At 38.0% G+C, this 18,503-nt stretch overlaps 1 long non-coding RNA gene across 1 annotated transcript; it reads right to left on the bottom strand.

The window, feature by feature from the left end:
* Nucleotides 1-3,256: 3,256 nt before the first annotated feature.
* LOC129136657 (uncharacterized) lies at nucleotides 3,257-17,775 on the bottom strand. Its single transcript, XR_008538510.2, has 3 exons — nucleotides 17,653-17,775; nucleotides 9,501-9,605; nucleotides 3,257-6,794 (listed from the first exon to the last, which is right to left on the bottom strand). It is a non-coding gene; the product is annotated as an uncharacterized LOC129136657 (long non-coding RNA).
* Between the last annotated feature and the right edge of the window lie 728 nt (nucleotides 17,776-18,503).

Here is an 18,503-nt window from a genome sequence, read left to right as displayed (position 1 = left end):
GAAATAGAGTAGAATAGTGGGAGGGGGGTGGGGGAAGAAGGAATGGTAAGGGGTACAAAAATATAGTTAGATAGAATAAATAAGATCTAGTATTTGATAGCACAACATGGAGAGTATAGTCAAAAATAACTGTACATTTTAAAATAACTTAAAGAGTATAACTGGATTGTTTGCAACACAAAGAAAGGATAGATGGATACCCCATTTACCCTGAGGTGATTATTACACATTGTATGCCTGTATCAAAATACCTCATATACCCCATTAATATATGTACCTGCTATATACCCACAAAATTTTAAAAGAAGAAATTTATTTAAATAAAATAATAAATTTATCTTGTAGTTAACCCAAACCTTGCAGGAACCATACCATGAAAATAATACTAAGGAACACAGTTCCAGTTTAGTTAAATTGTGAGGGAACAAATTACCACAGAAACAAACATTTTAGCCTCTGTTCTCCTCCTTACTCCTCACATTCTTTGCTCTCTGCACATCCTGTACTACTTATGGGTCCCCACGTTTGATCTATAAGCCTTCCTCCATCTCACCGCCAAACCATTGCACACACCGCTGAACGGTGAAGGTCCACTTATACATGGATTTTCTTCCACTTCTCCCTTCCCTTTGACAGCAAGCCCAAGCCCTCTTCTTCCTTCTCCTCCACCTACTCAATGTGAAGACAATATAAAGGTGAAGACCTTTGTGATAATCTACTTCCACTTAATGGAATAGTAAATATATTTTATTTTCCTTATGATTTTCCCTAATAACATTTCCTTTTCTGTACTTACTTTAAGAATATGGTATATAATATTTATAACATAGAAAACATATGTTGATCAACTGATTGTTATTGGTAAGGCTTCCTGACAACAGTAGGCTATTAGTAGTTAAGTATTTTAGAGTCAAAAGTTATACATGGATTTGCAGCTGCACAGGGGTGGACACATCTAACACCTAAGTTGTTGCAGGATCAGCTGTATTTTCGAATGCTCTTGAGGTGCCCGTGAAATATTTAGAAAGGAATGTTTGACAGAGTTTGATAAGACTGGCTGACTGGGTTGCCTACCCAGCATACCTTTTTTTTTCATTCCCCAAAATGTTAGATCCAGGAGCCCCTGGCATAAACCTAAACTCGGAAATAAGAGGATATCACTCTTGGACCCAAATTTCTCTGAATGCAAGACCTGCAGGTAGGCCTGTCTAGAAAACCAACCAGAGAAAGACTGAGAGAACCAATGAAGATTCTGGTAAAAAAGAAAAAAAAAAATCTAGCAAATAACCAGCTGAGTTGGAATATAAGCTCTTAGAGTGCAAAGAACCTGATGTAAACCATATAATGAGTAGCACCTAAGCACTATGATGAATAAGAAAAAAGGACCCAGGTCATATAGAAAGTCCAAAGCATCTTTCAAGGTAATAGCTTGTTTATTCTTCCCAATACCATAATATCAATTACATGATATTATGATATAATAAGAAATATATATTTGGTTTCAGTCCTGGGTTCCTGGCACAAAGCTTTTCAAACCCCTGGAATTTTCTAAATAATAGGGGTGAGTCTAAGGTGACTCTTGGTGGGTCCCTAGAAAGCTCAGGATGGGGGCTGGTTGCCAAAGGAACCAATCATGTAATTAAAGAGTTGGAATTGGGTGTGGTGGCTCATGCCTATAATTTCTGTACTTTGGGAGGCTGAGGCAGGAGGATCACTTGAGTTCAGGAGTTCGAGACCAATTGGAGAAACATAGGGAGACTCCCTCTCTATAAAACTATGTATTTTTTGCAGAAACAGGGTTTTGCCATATTGGCCAGGCTGGTCTCGAACTCCTGACCTCAAGTGATCTATGCACCTCGACATCCTAAAGTGCTGAGATTATAGGTGTGAGCCACTGCACCCAGCCACTAACTGCAAATTCTTAAGAGAAGATTGAGCCCAGTGGCTCACACCTGTAATCCCAGCATTTTGGGAAGCCACAGTGGGCAGATCACTTGAGCCCAGGAGTTCAAGACCAGCCTGGGAAACATGGCAAAACCCTCTCTCTACAAAGAAAAAAAAAAATTTAGCCAGGTATGGTGATGTGCACCTGTAGTCCCAGCTACTAGGGAGGCTGAGGTGGGAGGATCACCTGAGCCTGGGAGGTCAAGGCTGCAGTGAACCATGATCACACCACTGCTCTCCAGCCTGGGTGACAAAGTGAGATCCTGTCTCAAAAAAAGAAAAAACAATTCTTAAGAGAAAATCTGCCTGATTCAACTCTTTGGAAATGAAGATACAGGTCATACATTACTGGCTAGCCTGTGTAATGGCTGCCCTTTGGTGAGATCCCTACTGCTGAGGTTCACCTTAGGCCTATGAAGCTGGTTTGAGAGCCAACAAAGTGTAAAACGATCACATGGCTAAAAATTGGGCTTCACAGGAGACAAAGCCTCTAAGTCAGGCAGTTTTTCACAGAATGTAGTGTGAGTAGGCCAGGACTTAGAAGTTTAATCCATCTAGGAGTGTGATTAATGGCTTGCCAAAGAGAAATGTAAGTCATCTTACTGATGTATTTCTTACATTGAATTCTTACAATGTTAACCATATCAAATTAAATTCAGTAAAATATCAATGAGATCAAATTATCTATGAAAGTGTGTTGAAAAGTAATTACCATCATATAAATATGAGGGCTATTATCATCAGGAATTCAATGTTTTCATTTACTCATTTAATAGGTGGTACCTACGGTGTGCCAGGTACTACACTATTTACTGGAGAAAGCAGTCATCACTTTTCAAATTCCAGTTATACCAGTGCTGTGAGTGTACACATATTTTAAAGCAATTAAATGATTTTATTTCTTTTCAGATGAAATCTGAATGGCTAATCACAGTTACTTTTCAGCTTCTAAAACCTAGACAGCAGACACGACCAGTCCTGAGTGAGACCTCTAAGAAATACACAGCATGCTACAGAAAGTACATCGCTAATTCAATGAAGTGGCATATATTGCTTTATGTCAGTGCTGAACAGATGCCCTAGTACAGCATCAGGAAACCCTGCTGCTGACAGTACTATATTTCAAAGGTATTTTAAAACTCACTTCACAGTCCCCTCCTGGCTCCCAGTTACTCCGTGGCTCATATATTAAAGCAAGGGTAGGTAGATACTGAGCGAATCTTTTTGTATATATACACATTTCTGCTTTCCAGATTCTTCCCAGGGTATTAACATCAAGTTTAAACTTTTTTTTCTTAATTTTTTTTTCTTTATACCTCCTTTCCCCCAAACACTGTAGCTTTGCTGGATAATACTGAACAGCTGCAACGTGCTACCCATTGGGATTGCTGAAAATTTTGGCAATTGCTAAAATGACTCTGTGTAGACACATATTCACACATGTAGAGAGAGAAAAATTGTTTAAGAACCAGGGGACCCATCTGAATGAAAGATGCCAGCTAAGTGCTAAACATTATTATTTCATCTGAAAGAAGAATGAGGCAGAGAAAAATAATTTTTGGTAAGGCTAAAAATGCCTCAGAAGTATTATGTTAATTATTATCACAAAAGTTCATCAAGAGCCTCCAAAATCAGCAAACTTGACCAGAAATCTATTTCCCTTCTGACAATCTTTCAGCCTGAACAAGCATTCTTGCTTCTAATTACTTCAATTAAAAGTGCTTTATAATAAAATGTTGTCATTTCTCTCCCTCAGACCTTAGAACTAGGGAGATAATTGTCAAATTGTTCTTTCATAGTCCCAAATAGGATTTTGTTTCCAGTACAATGAGCTGTTTCATTCCACTTTCTACTTATAAAGAAAATAAGTAGCCTTTCTAAACTACTGAGGGAAGGTTTGCCTTTTTGTATGTTTGCTTGTTAAATAGTATGAGAAACTGAGTAGAAACAGTTAACACACAGATTCTCCTTTTGCTTACAGTCCTTTATCACCAGGGGCTGTCAAATACACACAAACTCATGTATCTAACATACATCATCAGGATAAGGAAATCAGATTATCAATAGAACCAGTGTCCCTGCTCTCTGAAATGGACTACTGCGTTGTTTCAATCACATCTGAAACATGAGTTAACGTTCAACAGCCAGAAGACATTTTTTCTCTTAAAGAGGGACTCCAGTAACTAAAGTGTGCCTCAGATTCCTCACAGGGGACATGGAATTATAGCTGGTAATGACAAGCACCGACTGGCGAAGTTGACTTGGTCAATTACCCTCTGCTGAACTAGAGTCTATACGACACATTTCACAAACATAGATTGCCTGAGAGTGACAGGAAAAGAGACATACTTGCACTTGCCAACTTAATAGGACATGGTTCTCATTTGAGCACATCGGAATTGTACTCTATTTTTCATCATTTCCTCCCATTAAAACAATAACACAAATCTTTACTTGGCCATTTAGGCTCGTTTACAAAACAACAGTTTCTGCTAGGGTTATAGATCACTATTTCTTTCCTCTGTCTATATTGAAACAACTCTGCTCAATGTAAAATCTCCTACCCACAGTTCATATGGAATAAATCATTGTAGAACAGCAATCACGGCATCACCTAGAGTCAGAATATTAATTACCTAATATCTTATCAAAAGAACCTAGTGTTATTTAATCTAAGATATTCGATAAAGTTTAAAATTTTTTCCCCAATGTGTTTGTACTCTGGCTGGGATAGAGGTATGTTATATAGAAATTAGCGTTGAATAACAAAGAAATTCACAACAGACAGAAAACTCTAATGAACCATATCCTCAGATTTAAATGACTTTCCTTCTATGCTGGTCTTTGAGAAGAAATGTGGGGCAATTAAAAAAAAAAAAAGGTGAATTTTGACATCAGACCTGAGCAGGTTCAATCCGCATGTTATTTAAACTCTCTGTACCTTGTCTTCCTCACTTGTAAAGGGAGGCCTTATCTCACCTGACTGTTGCAGGAATGAAATGCCCACAGGATAAAGCACTCTACAGATAAAAGGTGTCAATATACATGACCTCGCTTGGAGTAATCAAGTTTTACACAAAAGTTTAGTAAAATTATTATATAGGGAAAATATGTCCTCAGCACTCCCAATCCCACATTTCTACATGGTTTTCCTATTTTGTTAACCTCATCTTAAACTTGCAGATTCCCAGTGATAGTGTCCCATTTTCTCTTATTAAAGTGTATCCAACAGACTAAGGCATTAGGAACGTGATGTGATGCCTTTCCCAGAAGCATTTGCATTTTAACAGAGAGATGTTTCAAAAATTATTTGACCCAAGAGGAAAAATTACACATGTATAATTCGAAGGAGAGTACCTACAGACTTTTCCATCATCTCTGACTGCACAGAGATGCCTGTGTAACCAAAGCCATTTCCCCCTTTTCCTGCTAAGTAAAGCCCAATTTTCATAGAAAGGGAATGTGCTCAGCCACAGGCAGTGAGTAACAATTTATCTAAACCAGTCATGCCAATCCCATTCCAGTTCACCAATTAAAGTTCTAAGAGTAGACATATAACGCAGTTTCCACAAATATAAGGAGAAGTCTCCTAGTGATTTTGGGGGAAAATATCCCCCCTAGAAATGAGGGGAAAGGTATTTTTTCCTTTCACCTCTTGTTTTGTTTTGTTTTGTTTTGTTTAAAACATTGTTGTGTAAAGACATTAACTTAAAGCTTTGACAGCCATTTTGTCACCACTAGAGAAAGTGCCACCGTAGAGAAAATAGCAGTCAGAAACAGTAGGAGCCTAGTTGTTAGTGATACCATTGACCTGCTATACTAACTCTAGAATTTCTTACTTATTATGTGATATTAGTTAAGTCGCATATATATTTTTAGTCAGGTATTCTGTTATATGCAGCCAAGCATATACTAATTTATAGACACTCTCTTCTTTGACTATCCTTAGAAACCTCAGGAGAAATCACAAAGACAAAAAGAAAGCTTAAGAGATTAAGAGCAAAAATAGCATCTTTTATAGTATGAGAGAGGCTAAGAGTATAAGCTTTAGACGTAACAGGATATATTCCTATCTTTAAGGTGGGCCAAATTGATCTCAATTCTTACTCTACTCTACTGCAGCATCTCTGTGAGGGCAGGAACCTAGTCTTCATCACATCACTAGCACCTGACAAATTGCCTAGCACATAGTAGGCAATCAACAAACATTTGTTGAATGACTACATGATAATTGTGGAGTGATTCATCTAATTTTGTTGTAGCTTTCTAATGCTTTGTGTTGTGGGGACCTATGGACCTCTCTGCAACAATTGATTTGGAAATGAAGCCAGAAAACAAGAATGGCTTTCTTTGCTTCATCTTTCTGTTGCAAATGGCTCTATATTGCAGACCCATAACACAAATGCTTCCCTCCCCAGTGGCCTACACAAAGCTGTGATTTTCTTCTGATTCCCTATTTTTAAAAAGTCTAAGACCATTCGTGTGTTTGTGTTTCTTTGTGTTGACTGTAGGTTTTGATATTGTTGCCAGTTCCCTTCTCATACTGTCAAATTTTGTTTTATGTTCCCGTATTCTTTCAACCATTTCAGGGGCGAAAATGCTAATTACCATGGGCTTAATAGCAGTTCTGAACTGCACCAGAACACCAGGTTCTCGCAAATACCTGTCACTGCAGAAGTTTTCAATTACCATAATTCCATTTCTAATTCAAATTACCATAATTGCCCTCCATTAATGCAACTTTCTTAAAGCTGAAACATCAAAGAAGAAGCTGGCACTCACATTAGCTTAGTTGACTACTTGCAAAAATAAACAGCATCTGTCCATTTTGCAAACAGGATGATGTTAGCCTGAAAAAATATATGTATCAGTGTTCTGAGTTTGTAATATCTATCATATTATATTATAACTATTCTGTCAACATATGTAAAAACTGAAAATCATTCATATATCTTCCTCTTTCTTCTATTCTGGATGAGGGGTAAGAACTGTTCTTCTGATAGTTTCAGTATTCACCACAACAACAAAATTCAGCCTATCTACTCCTTAACTAACCTAGTTCTTACAAATCCATCTATTTGCATAAAAAGCAGTTTTGCTGCCCTACAATCAACAATATCACTTTTAATGATTCTTGTTTTTCTGAGCAAGTCATGCTTGCTTTTCTCACTTATTGGTGTGAAACAAGACCACTTCCCAGAATTGGCTGGTTTGGATATTAGTGCTATGCCTTCTCCGGGCTGTCCCTAGCATTTTATTAGGAAGCCATAATTTTTATATTTGAAATACAGGCAATATTTGTACTTGAACTGTGAAAAAACACCCGAGGAAAGCAGGCAAAACAAAAGGTCACATCATTAGTTGGGTGATTAGAATACACGGTTCCAGGGAAGCAAGTATACAGTCCTTTAAACCAGCATGTGAAACAGTGAAGTATTCTTCAATAAATCAATTCATTAAATTTCAAAAAATGTCTAAATTAGATTTCAAAAAATGTCTAAACAGGCCCTGTAATAAGTTCATTTTAAATTTTCAGCAAATGATCAAAGCCATTGATAATTTTCAGTCCTGCAGAGTCTCTGTGGTATCCAGCAGTTTAAGTCAGCCATTTAAGAGCCACAGTAGCTTTGAAGGCTGAAAATTCTGTGTCTGCAAATGCCATGAGCACCTTTAGGAATTAGCTCCAGGCTGTAGCAATGTAGAACTCTTTGTGGAAGATAGAAAACAGAGAACAGTCCATTCTGTTGGAAGATTCTAAAGAGTTCAGAAAGAGAGTTCACCTAATTACCTACATCCAATCAACAGAGAGATCCAGCAGATGAAGTCACAGGTTACGGCTAAACCCCAGAGGCATCTCTCACTTTGTGTGCTCCTAAATATTTTAGCATATATTTAGGTGATTATTGCATTTTGCTCCTCAACGTTGGGTAGAAAATAAACCCCATTGGTACCAAAGACTTTATGATACCAGATTTCTATCAGTGAGAAGCAGTCTGAGGATAATTGGAAATGACCTTCCGACAAGTAAAAAACAAAGCTGCCAATGAATTTGTGGGATAGCACATTATTAGACCTTCATATTTTTGAGGGACTGCACCAAAATTAACTGTTACTCCTGGCCTAATTTTTATAATTTTCTTCTGGCTAAAAAGCAACAAAGTGTATGGATACATTAAGGTAGGAAAAGAATTAATTAAAATAGACATGTCATTACTATTCATTTAGATAAAACTTAGAATATGAGTAGGGAATATGCAAATAGAAGACCAATTCCAGCACTTGGCTTGAGTCTACACAGTCTTGGAGTGATATTTCTCTGATCAGATGTTGAGAAGTTCAAGTTGCAACCTGTAGGCCTAAATCTCAGATTCATCATCTGTTATTTGAAGATGGTACCCTATGGGTTGCTGATGAGATCACAGATCAGAAAGTATTTTGGATATGGTTGCACACCTGAAGTTTTCTCTCTACCAGACAGAGTATTGTTTAAAAATCAGGACCACCTAGAATAGTATATGGCAAATGGGAGATATTCAATGAATATCTGTTGAATGAATGAATGAATGAGTGAATGAAAATAGAGGCAATAAGTAAATTATCAATGCTTTTACAATGTGGCAATATCCACTATATCGGATTCTTTGGCCTATCACAGTAAGAGTAGAATTTATAAATAGTCAAGGTTTCAAACAAGTAAAAGATCTCTGAGGGATCAATATTACAAAAGTTATTCACTTTCAACTTTGCAAGCTAAAATACATCTAAGAATGTATTGAGCTTCTTTAACTACATTTATACATATAAAATGTGCCAGTCTGTGCTAGTTTCTTACACATATATATTCTCATTCGTTGTCTTTCTCTCTCATATCTGTTATTCTCAGTACATATTTCCTTTTAACTCACCCCTTTTCCTTCACTTTTGTTTATTTACCTTTTTCTTTAACTAAAATCAATTAATAATTTTTTAGTATTTTTCACATTTATTGAATAAAATCTTAGATTTACAATGTTTAAACTTTTAAAGTAGACAATTTCAATATTTTAAGTGATTTTTTCCTCAGGAAAAATCTGAATATGGTTAGTTTCACTTTTTCAGGAAATCAGAGACATTGAATTTAATTTTAAAAATTGAAAAATGTCCTCCTGACTTGGAAGGTAAACAGTGCTACTGTAGCTCAGACTCTCACAACCCTCTGATGTTGCCGGCAGCCTCCTGATCATCTGTTCCCCATTGGTTACTCCCCAGGCCACATTCTGATATCATCCACCAGCAATACATTAATGTACAGGCAGCAAGGCAAAAACACTAACATGACTCAAGAGCTCTTAACTCTAGTCTGATCTCAACCACTTTCCAGCCTTATGAATGTAGGAAAATTGCCTAGGAAGAGAGAGGTATATTTGAATGGTTTCAAAAATAAAATAAAGATAGAAATAAATAACTGCTCTACTAAATTCAGGGGATTGTTACAAAGCTCAAATGAAATAAAGTATTTTGTTGTGTGTAAAACATTATACACATATCAGGTGTTATTAAACTTTAAGATGTATTACCTTTAGTGGCATAGCACAGCAGTGAAAAGCACAGACTTGGAGTCAGACTGCCACCTATTAGCTGTATGATCTTGACCACACAACACTCGTGCCTCAGTTTCTCTTCTGTAAGATAATAATAATTGTAATTATGGACTTATTGTAAGGACTAAATGAGATAATATTATATAAAGCACTTCAAATAATTCCTGACCCAGAGTGTTGTATTTGTTGTTATTACCATTATTATATTATTCTCTGGCTGAAAATTCTATTGTGATTTCCATGCTTGGCATTCACAGCTGTCCATAATCTTACTTTTCCTCCACTTTCTTTCTACTCCCAAACACAGACCAGCTCTGCTCTGGCTAGACCACTCTTCCCAGTGCCCTGCATTTAATCCTGAATCCATGCCTTATTCACTTAGCATCACTTATCTGAAATGCTCTTTTCTCTGTGATCTCTCCGTTAATCAAATTCCTGTTCCAGTCCCACCTCCCCAACCACTTGAGCCATGCCCCACACCTTCTCTGAGTTACAATGGCAGCTTTAATGCAGACTGTTCACCCAGAATTTTAACCATGTACTTCCTTGTACTGCTGCTGATACTGTTTGACAGCATCTTCCCCTTCTTCTGCAAAATGTTCCCTCAAACATGGTAGCTCTAAAGTCTGAGGCCCACTTCCTTGGCTATCTGACTCTCACAGCTGGTTAGTCCCTCCTTGAAGTACTTCACACTTGATGGAGAAGAAAAGCCCTCTCCTTTCTGTCATTGAGCTGCATTAGTGTGAGCCTGGAGCTGCTAACAGCCATGGTCCCAACTCTATGGAAAAGCTAGCATGAGAAAATAAAGGGAGCACAGAGAGAGGCAAAGATGAGAGATGTGAAGTGGAAATGTGGATGCTCTACTTCCTGGTTCAAAATGTCCCTGAAGCTAGTTCTACCCACTGTTCCAAGTCCTTGACTATTGAGTTACATATGTCAATAAAGTCCCCTCTTGTGCTTTTCACTTGTTTAACTGTTAATAGTGTGGCATGGATACTGGAAAATATATCTTTTTCTTATTGACAGGCCTCTGTCCCACAGCCAGGCTATTTTCAGCTTTAATTATGTGACTTGTCCTTGTTCATTATCCATATACCACTGAAGAGCAACAAAAGTAAGTGACTCATTGCTGACACATGGCATTTCTTGAGCAGCCATTAATTAGCAAAATAGCACTTGAACATAAATTGTTAAGGAGTGTCAGCAAATAAAACTGTAATCAGAAATTTTTTTCTCCCTTCTTGTGTATGCACGTTTGTGAATTGCACTAGGCAATTTCTAACTTTAATTTAGAGCTTATCAAGGAAACCAAGTATTACATTAATCTTTAAGAACTGAGTCTAAGTGTGCTTTACCCTCTCTATTCTCTCTTTCAGAAGCAAGAGATGACCCAAGCCACACAGATGCATTTTCCCCTGCTGAGAGTCTTGGACCTTCACATGAAAGGACCACATGGTTGAGCTTGGTCTCATTTTTAAGGCGTTTAATAAACAGCGACTGAGCAAATGCTATGGACCAGGCCCATTGCAGGTAAAGGGAAATATAAGAGTAAATAATAAAATTTATGCTTGAACACCCATTGTAAGCTTATCTCCCCACACCCATATATTTCAGACTTCACCGATTTGGTGTGTTTCAACTTCCATCTGCTAGTATCTGCATCTCTGAGCTTGAATAATTCTTCCAGAAAACCACTCCTCCAGACAATGGATGTCAGAAGTCACAGAGAATTACCACCTCCCTATGCCTCTTCAGCCTCCTATACCTTGCCTTCTACAGCCCTCAAGCAATGATTAATTGGACTGGGTATGGAAACACTCTAATTTCTTTGACACTGGAGAGGCAGAATGCTGAGACACAGGAGTGGCTCAGTATTACCATCTTAATAATGGACAATTTATTGGCCTCCTCTCCCTTGCACTATTATTTTCTACATCCCTGTCAGTATTTTCTGTATTTCTCCCCTTGAAAAAGGAAAAGAAATTACTTGCATTCCAATTTTTGTTTCACTGTCTGCTTTCAGGGCAACCCAAACTAAGATCATTTGCCCTTAAAGAACTTATACTGTAATGGGGAAGGCCAGCTTGCAAATAATATTCCTTTAATAAAGGAATGAGGACTGTGGAAACACAGAAAAATAGATGCCTCTATTCCTCATGACTCTAAGAGCAACCACACAGAATCCTACCACAGGATTCACAGTAAATGAAAATTGTATAACAGGGTCTTCAGCAAGGGATGCTGTAAGTCGTATCTTTTATGACTACTGCTATTGATACCTAGCTCCCTTATGCCATACTGGTCTCCTTTCCCTGTGACCTGGTTAGGGCCTTATTAACTCTGTCTCCTAATAGTCTTTTAAGTGGCAGACTTTCCAATGAATTCATTGAAATAATAATTATTTAGTGATATTTTAATATGATACTTCCTTAGGATACAATGTCCTAAATATCGGATCTAACATAGCTAGCTTAGCAAAGGATTTTAATCTCCCTCTTTACTTTTCAAATCAAGACACTTTTATCCTAACTTACTAAATTTTAGCTGCATTTCCAAATGAGACCTAATTGTTCAAATTGTGTCTCAGACTGGGCTCTCTGGGACGCTGACTCTGAGACGGAATTTCATGCACAGGGTGTGCTTTTGGGAAGAAGGAAGTAGGATTGAGTAGAAAAAGAAGTCACACTGCAAAGCAAATCAATGTCAGAGGAAGATGTGAAGCAAGCAAGGATTGTTAGTTGTCCTGTGTTTGGCAAAAATGGCCAAGCCTAGGTAAGTCATTGCATACGGGCTGCCCAAGAATATGGGCTTCGGTGAGCAGGTGGTTCTCTGCTGCTGTGACAATGCCTCCAAGGTGTCTTCTGAGAGCACTCCCAGCAACTGGGGCAACAAGCCCTTCCTTGAAAGGTAATCTAGATGGTGCATCCACGACTACTCATGATACACTGGGATCTGCCTAATTTCTCAGCTTCATGTTCATCTTCACAGGGGCATATTTTAACAGTTATAGGTTAGAAAGTTGTATATTGTCAGTGATTCCCCAGAGTTGCTCCCCTTCTCCTCCCCTTAAACTCCCAAAGCTTTTGCCAAGATGTCCTAGCTCCATATATATTTTTGGTAACCCATAAGCTGGCTATTATCAGCTGAACTAGTTAAAGTATAAGATTGGAACTTAATGCCATAAATAACCAAATTTAGGGTTAAGGTTAGCGTCAAGCTGGGATATGGAATCAGGTGGCCCAGCAGACTCAGGCCTATGGGTTTAGGTCATCTAAGACAATCAAGCTATTTGAGTATTCAATGAACCTATCGAATTCCTGGCATTTCTCTGTGTCCTGGAGCCAAATCCCTCTGCCACGTGTGGAGAGTCTCTGTATGACTGAACCAGTCTGGCTTGAAAGAAAGCTCCTTTGAGGTGACTATAGGTTTAAGCATGTCCCTCTGTCGCCCTCCTAATGCCCTACTCTAAGCCCTGCTATTATCTGAAGGGCAGCAGAGTAGGAGGGCACCCACACACTGTGAAGCACTGGGATGTGAATTTAGCTTGTCCAGATACCTAAATATATCTGAGGGCTATGAAAAGCATAATTTGCACCAAGTCTCTACACTCCCAATTGTGTTCATTTTGCTTAATTACTGCTTTCTAAAGATTCCCTGTGTTCCATCGAGAGGCCCTTGCTTTAAGCAAAGATTCAGACAGGAAGAGGCAAAAAGAAAGAATCTATGTATTTAACAACACACTTTGAAATTTTAAATGATCTAAACAAAATAGGCTACCTTTATAATTAATTATGTTTTTGGTTTAGAAAGGAACTTTGCCTCTAATTCAAAGTGAAAAATTATACATGCATTTACTATTTTCCAGGGTACCCACCCTGTACCATTTCAAATTCATGTTTTTCTCAGCCTGTTCTGTCTTTACCAAAACAGTCAAACAAAATAAACATAAAGATAATAGCACAATAACAAAGGGACATGAATAATTGGAATGTCTCTTCAGTCAGAAGCATTTTTGCTTCTACTAAAGGATTACACTATGATAAATATTATTACCTTCAAGATCAATGGAATGAAGGATCTGCCAAATCGAATGCAATGCCAGGAAAATCTATATCGTATTTACAGATTTCAGATGGAAAGATACAGCATTCATAGCACAAAGCATTTGTGTTCTCTTTTCTCCACTCACCCCTCAATTTCCTTCCAGAACCAAAACTATTTGCATGACTTATTGGCAGAAAGCTTCTTGTTCTTAGAGTTGATACTGTAATCACCAAACAGAATACTTTGAAAGGATTGTACATCAGCCATCCTTGAAACCAAGACTCAAAGCAGCCACTCACTCTGTGTCTACTGCTTCATTCCTTTCATGCTGTTCTCCTTAGAAGAGCTAAGTTATTATTGAAATATAATCACCCCACCTATATTTCGAGCAGATGACCTGAGTAGATCAAATGGATTTGTAAACATTTATTGGCTGTTTTGGTAAAGTGGTATAATGTAATCATGCACTTTGAACTCTGCCTTCATTAGCCATGCAAAATTCCCCAGGTCAGTATTTACATTTCAGCAGCTAATTTATTAGGCTTCTAGATGCTGTGATTCAATCAGCTTCACAGAATCCACTTTGGTAAGGCTATGCTGACACAGAAATGATGGAGGGCAAATAGATTCAAATTAGTCAGACTGCAGTCACACTAGCACATCACTTTACCCTTCATTTACTTCTGAATTTGGGTACATCGCATGCAGCTTTATTTGCATCCAGAAGACCCAGAATATGCCTTCTAATGAATTTAGCAGCCAAAATGAATCACAGCTATTCAGAGGAAAGTATGAGGGATCTTGTTAAGGACTTAGCTTTCATCAATTTTCAGATTGACATAACCCTGCCATATATGTGAGGGGGTCAATGACCCAGCTAATGATTTAATAAATGGAAACAAGCCTTTCACTTTGGTAGAATGACTGGGTCCTGATCACAAATATGTCTTGGAGAGGTAAGTACAGCCAGGAGAAAGAGAGGTCATTTTCATTTCAAGGGTCCTATTCTTCACCTGATCCCAAAGGGACTAGCAAGCAGCAATTTTCAGAAATCTTTATTTCTCTATCTTCTCCCTCAGAGGAAGTAGAAGGGATGTCCACAGAAGATAAATAACTATGACAACAGCAAACACACCACAGTGATTGGGTTGGACCCAGTGGGAGCTTCTCTCATGCTACACTTTGCTGACCTTCTAGTAAACATTTATTAATGGTAACAAAAACTTAAACTAGACAAGTTGTTGGCTTTTCGTTAAGTGTTCGGAGTACTAAAGTTATAACAAGAAGCTAGGAATAAGACAGTTCATATTAGTGGCCAAAACAGGAATATAAAGTGCAATAATAGCTGCAATCTGAGAAGTAACGAGGGGGCATAATATTAAGTAACATTTGAATAATTATTATGTGGTATAAATTGTACATTTTCTCATTTAATCCTCATAAAAAGCCTTACACAGTATTATTTTTGCCCCTATTTTATAAATGTAGGGACTAAGGCACAAGGAGATTCAGCAGTCTGCCAAGGGTCCTACAGTCTAAATAATATAATTAGATTTTTACTCTGAGAATCTAACTTTAAAGATAGATTTCCTAACCATTATTTAAAGTAAGATCTACCCATTGGTATTTTTGATGAATCTTTAATATCTCTGAGAAAAAAACATTGTAAAGGGTCAGTAAATATAAGCTCATTCATATCTTTACTATCTACAGAAATCTCTGCACGTCCAGATATTTTCCTGGGATTTCTGAAACATTGTACCCTTTCAGAACATATCTTGTTAAAGACTTACCATTGGTGTTAATATTAGAATCAACATAAAAATCAAAATGATAGCTACTGAATGGTTTTCAGAAAATGTAAAGAGTCTTTGAATTGCCATCTTGAGCCTGAACTCTAGATTTCCATTCTTATCTTAAAATATGATAATGTGGATTTTTCCACTGAAACATTTGTTTCACTAGATTTAAGTCTACATAAATATTAACCTAAAAAACAGAGTCTGAGTCTGTATCTACATGAAACCATTATATTTCTTTGCCAATTATCACTAAAAATTCCACATGCTAATAAGAGAGATATGAAGGCTGGCATTCATCGGATTTTCTTGATATATAGCTGAGTCGAAGCATAATAAGATGAAATCAACTGACAGGTTATGTATTTAAGGGAAAAAAAATTCAAACTATACATAGTCAATCCTTACCTGCTCGTCACCATATCAAAATCCAAGAACAAAACCTGAGTCTTTATACCTAAAGATTCTCAGTGTGAAACACTGCTGTCACAGTTACCCTCTGCAATATAACAAGTATTCTAAAAATTAATGGTAAGGCTATGCTGACACAGAAATGATGGAGGGCTAATAGATTCAAATTAGTTAGACTGCAATCACAGTAGCACACCACTTTACCCTCTGTTTGCTTCTGAATTTGGATATATACAAATGGAATTTTTAGTGGTGATTGGCAAAAAAATTTAATGGTTTAAAGCAACAATGTCTTTTTTTTTTTTCTTGACAGAGTCTCACTCTGTTGCCCAGGCTGGAGTGCAGTGGCGTGATCTGGCTCACTGCAACCTCCACCTCCCAGGTTCAAGCGATTCTCCTGCCTCAGCCTCCCTAGCAGCTGGGATTACAGGGGCCCACCACCATGCCCGGCAAATTTTTGTAGTTTTAATAGAGACAGAGTTTCACCATGTTGGCCAGGTTGGTCTCGAACTCCTGGCCTCAGGTGATCCAAAGTGCCAGCCTCCCAAAGTGCTAGAATTACAGACGTGAGCCACGAAGCCCAGACAGTGATTTATTCTTTCTTACAATTCTGTGGGTTTTGACTCAACAGTTCCTCTGCTAGTTTTGCCTGGGCTTATTCATGCATCAGCAAGGCAGTCAGCTGGCTGGGAGGTGCAAGATGGCATCACTCACATGTCTGGCAGTTGGTTCTAGCTGTTGGCTGGGTTCCCCACATGGTCTCTCATCTTCCAGTGACTAGACAGTCTTCTGTACAAGAGGATCTCAGGAAAACATACCAAGGGAGGAGGTAAAATGTATCTGGCCTTTTGAAGCCTAGACTATGGGACACAACATAACTTTTACCAAATTCTACTGGTCAAAGCAAAACAAATCTGGCCCAAATTTAAAGAAATAAAACAAAAGATTCCGCCTCTAAATTACAGAAACAGCAAAGTTACATTGCCAAAGAGCATGCACTTTGGATAGAAGAAATTGTGGCCATAAACAATTACCACAACCACACAAAAAAAAAATGTTTAAAAAGTCATCCAGATTGACTGCATCAATGTCAGCATTTCAAGGTCCTAGTTGTGATATTATACTAGAGTTCTGCAAGATTTGACCATTGGGGGAAACAGGGTAAAAACTACACGAGCTTTCTCTGTATTATTCCTTATAACTTCATGTAAGTCTGCAACTATTTCAAAATTAAAAGTTTAATTTTTAAACAGTCAACCATAAAGAATCTCATTATAAAAAGTAATGTAGGCTGAGCACAGTGGCTCACGTCTATAATTCTAGCACTTTGGAAGGCTGAGGCAGGAGGATAGCTTGAGCTCAGGAGTTTGAGACAAGCCCGGGCGACATAGTGAGACTTCATCTCTATAAAAATAAAAAATAAAATAAAATATAAAGTATTGTGAATAAAAAAGAATTCATTATCATGACATTTTATCAATTCATGCTGAGGCCATATGTAAAATAACATATGCAGTGCATCCCAGCCATTTATTCCATGAGTATTTTTTGACTGTCTACAAACAGCCCAATACTCTTTTAGGCATTTGGTAACAGGCCTAAAACCCCTTTCATCATGGAGCATTACCTTCTAGTATTTAACTCTGAAATCTGTGACAAACCACAAAAAGGAATGAAAGTGAAGGTCCTGGAGCTGACAATAAAATAGTCAATGAAGATTAGGTGCAGTGGCTCACGCCTCTAATCCCAGCACTTTGGGAGGCTGAGGCAGGAGGATTGCTTGAGGCCAAGAGTTCAAGACCACCCTGGGCAACATATCGAGACCTTGTCTCTACAAAAAAATCGAAACATTAGCGAGGCATGGTGATACACACCTGTAGTCCCAGCTACTCAGGAGACTGAGGTGGGAGAATCTCTTGATCCCAGGAGGTCGAGGCTGCAGTGAGCCAAGCTCAAAGCACAGAACTCCAAGCCTGGAAAACAGAGCAAAACTCTGTCTAAAAAAAAAAAAAAAAAAAATTCAGTGAGAAAATGCTACTGCAAGGTAAGGAGGGACTAAACATATCTATAACCTCCATTCTAGAACTTTAAAGGCTTCCAGGAAACATCATCTGTTTCTAAAATTATGAGGTGACCCTCTAGACCAGTGCTCTTTCTCTATCTCCTGACTCCTATTATCAGAAGCATAGGTGGAACTGTTGAAGACTGAGCTTCTTAGTTTTCCTTTCCACTGCCTCTTACCCACCTGCCAGACACAATCTGTTCAAATTGGACAAGGATGATGTAGTATACACTATTAATTGTATTTACCTGGCATCCATTTATCTTTTCTTTTGAGAAAACCACCTCTTCCTTACTCTTTGTACATGTGGGTTGATAGAGAACAATCCTAACTCAGGTATGAAGGTGGGCATATGATCCAGTAGTAAGCTAATCAGTATATTTGGTAATAGACAGACAGATAATCGAATTGGCCAATAAGGGTTAGGCCCAGGAGTTTTGTTAGCACTCTTTTCTGCCATGCTCTTAAGTGGAGAAGATGTGAGCTAGAAGTTATTGACTGTATTTTGCCAGTGCTAATGGCAACCTAGCCTGAAAGCAACAAAGGAAAATCAAGCAGGGAGGTGAGGAAGACTAGGTCTTTGTGACAATGTTTGAGATTCTGTGGTCGCCTATATCCCAGATCTTTCCTCAGGCTTTTTTGTTACATAAGCAAATAAAATGC

Source organism: Pan troglodytes, chromosome 10 (genome assembly GCF_028858775.2).
Source record: "Pan troglodytes isolate AG18354 chromosome 10, NHGRI_mPanTro3-v2.0_pri, whole genome shotgun sequence".
Classification (NCBI taxonomy): Eukaryota; Metazoa; Chordata; class Mammalia; order Primates; family Hominidae; genus Pan; species Pan troglodytes.
The sequence above is the reverse complement of the archived record's forward strand: the minus strand, read 5'-3'. Positions and strand labels throughout refer to the sequence as shown.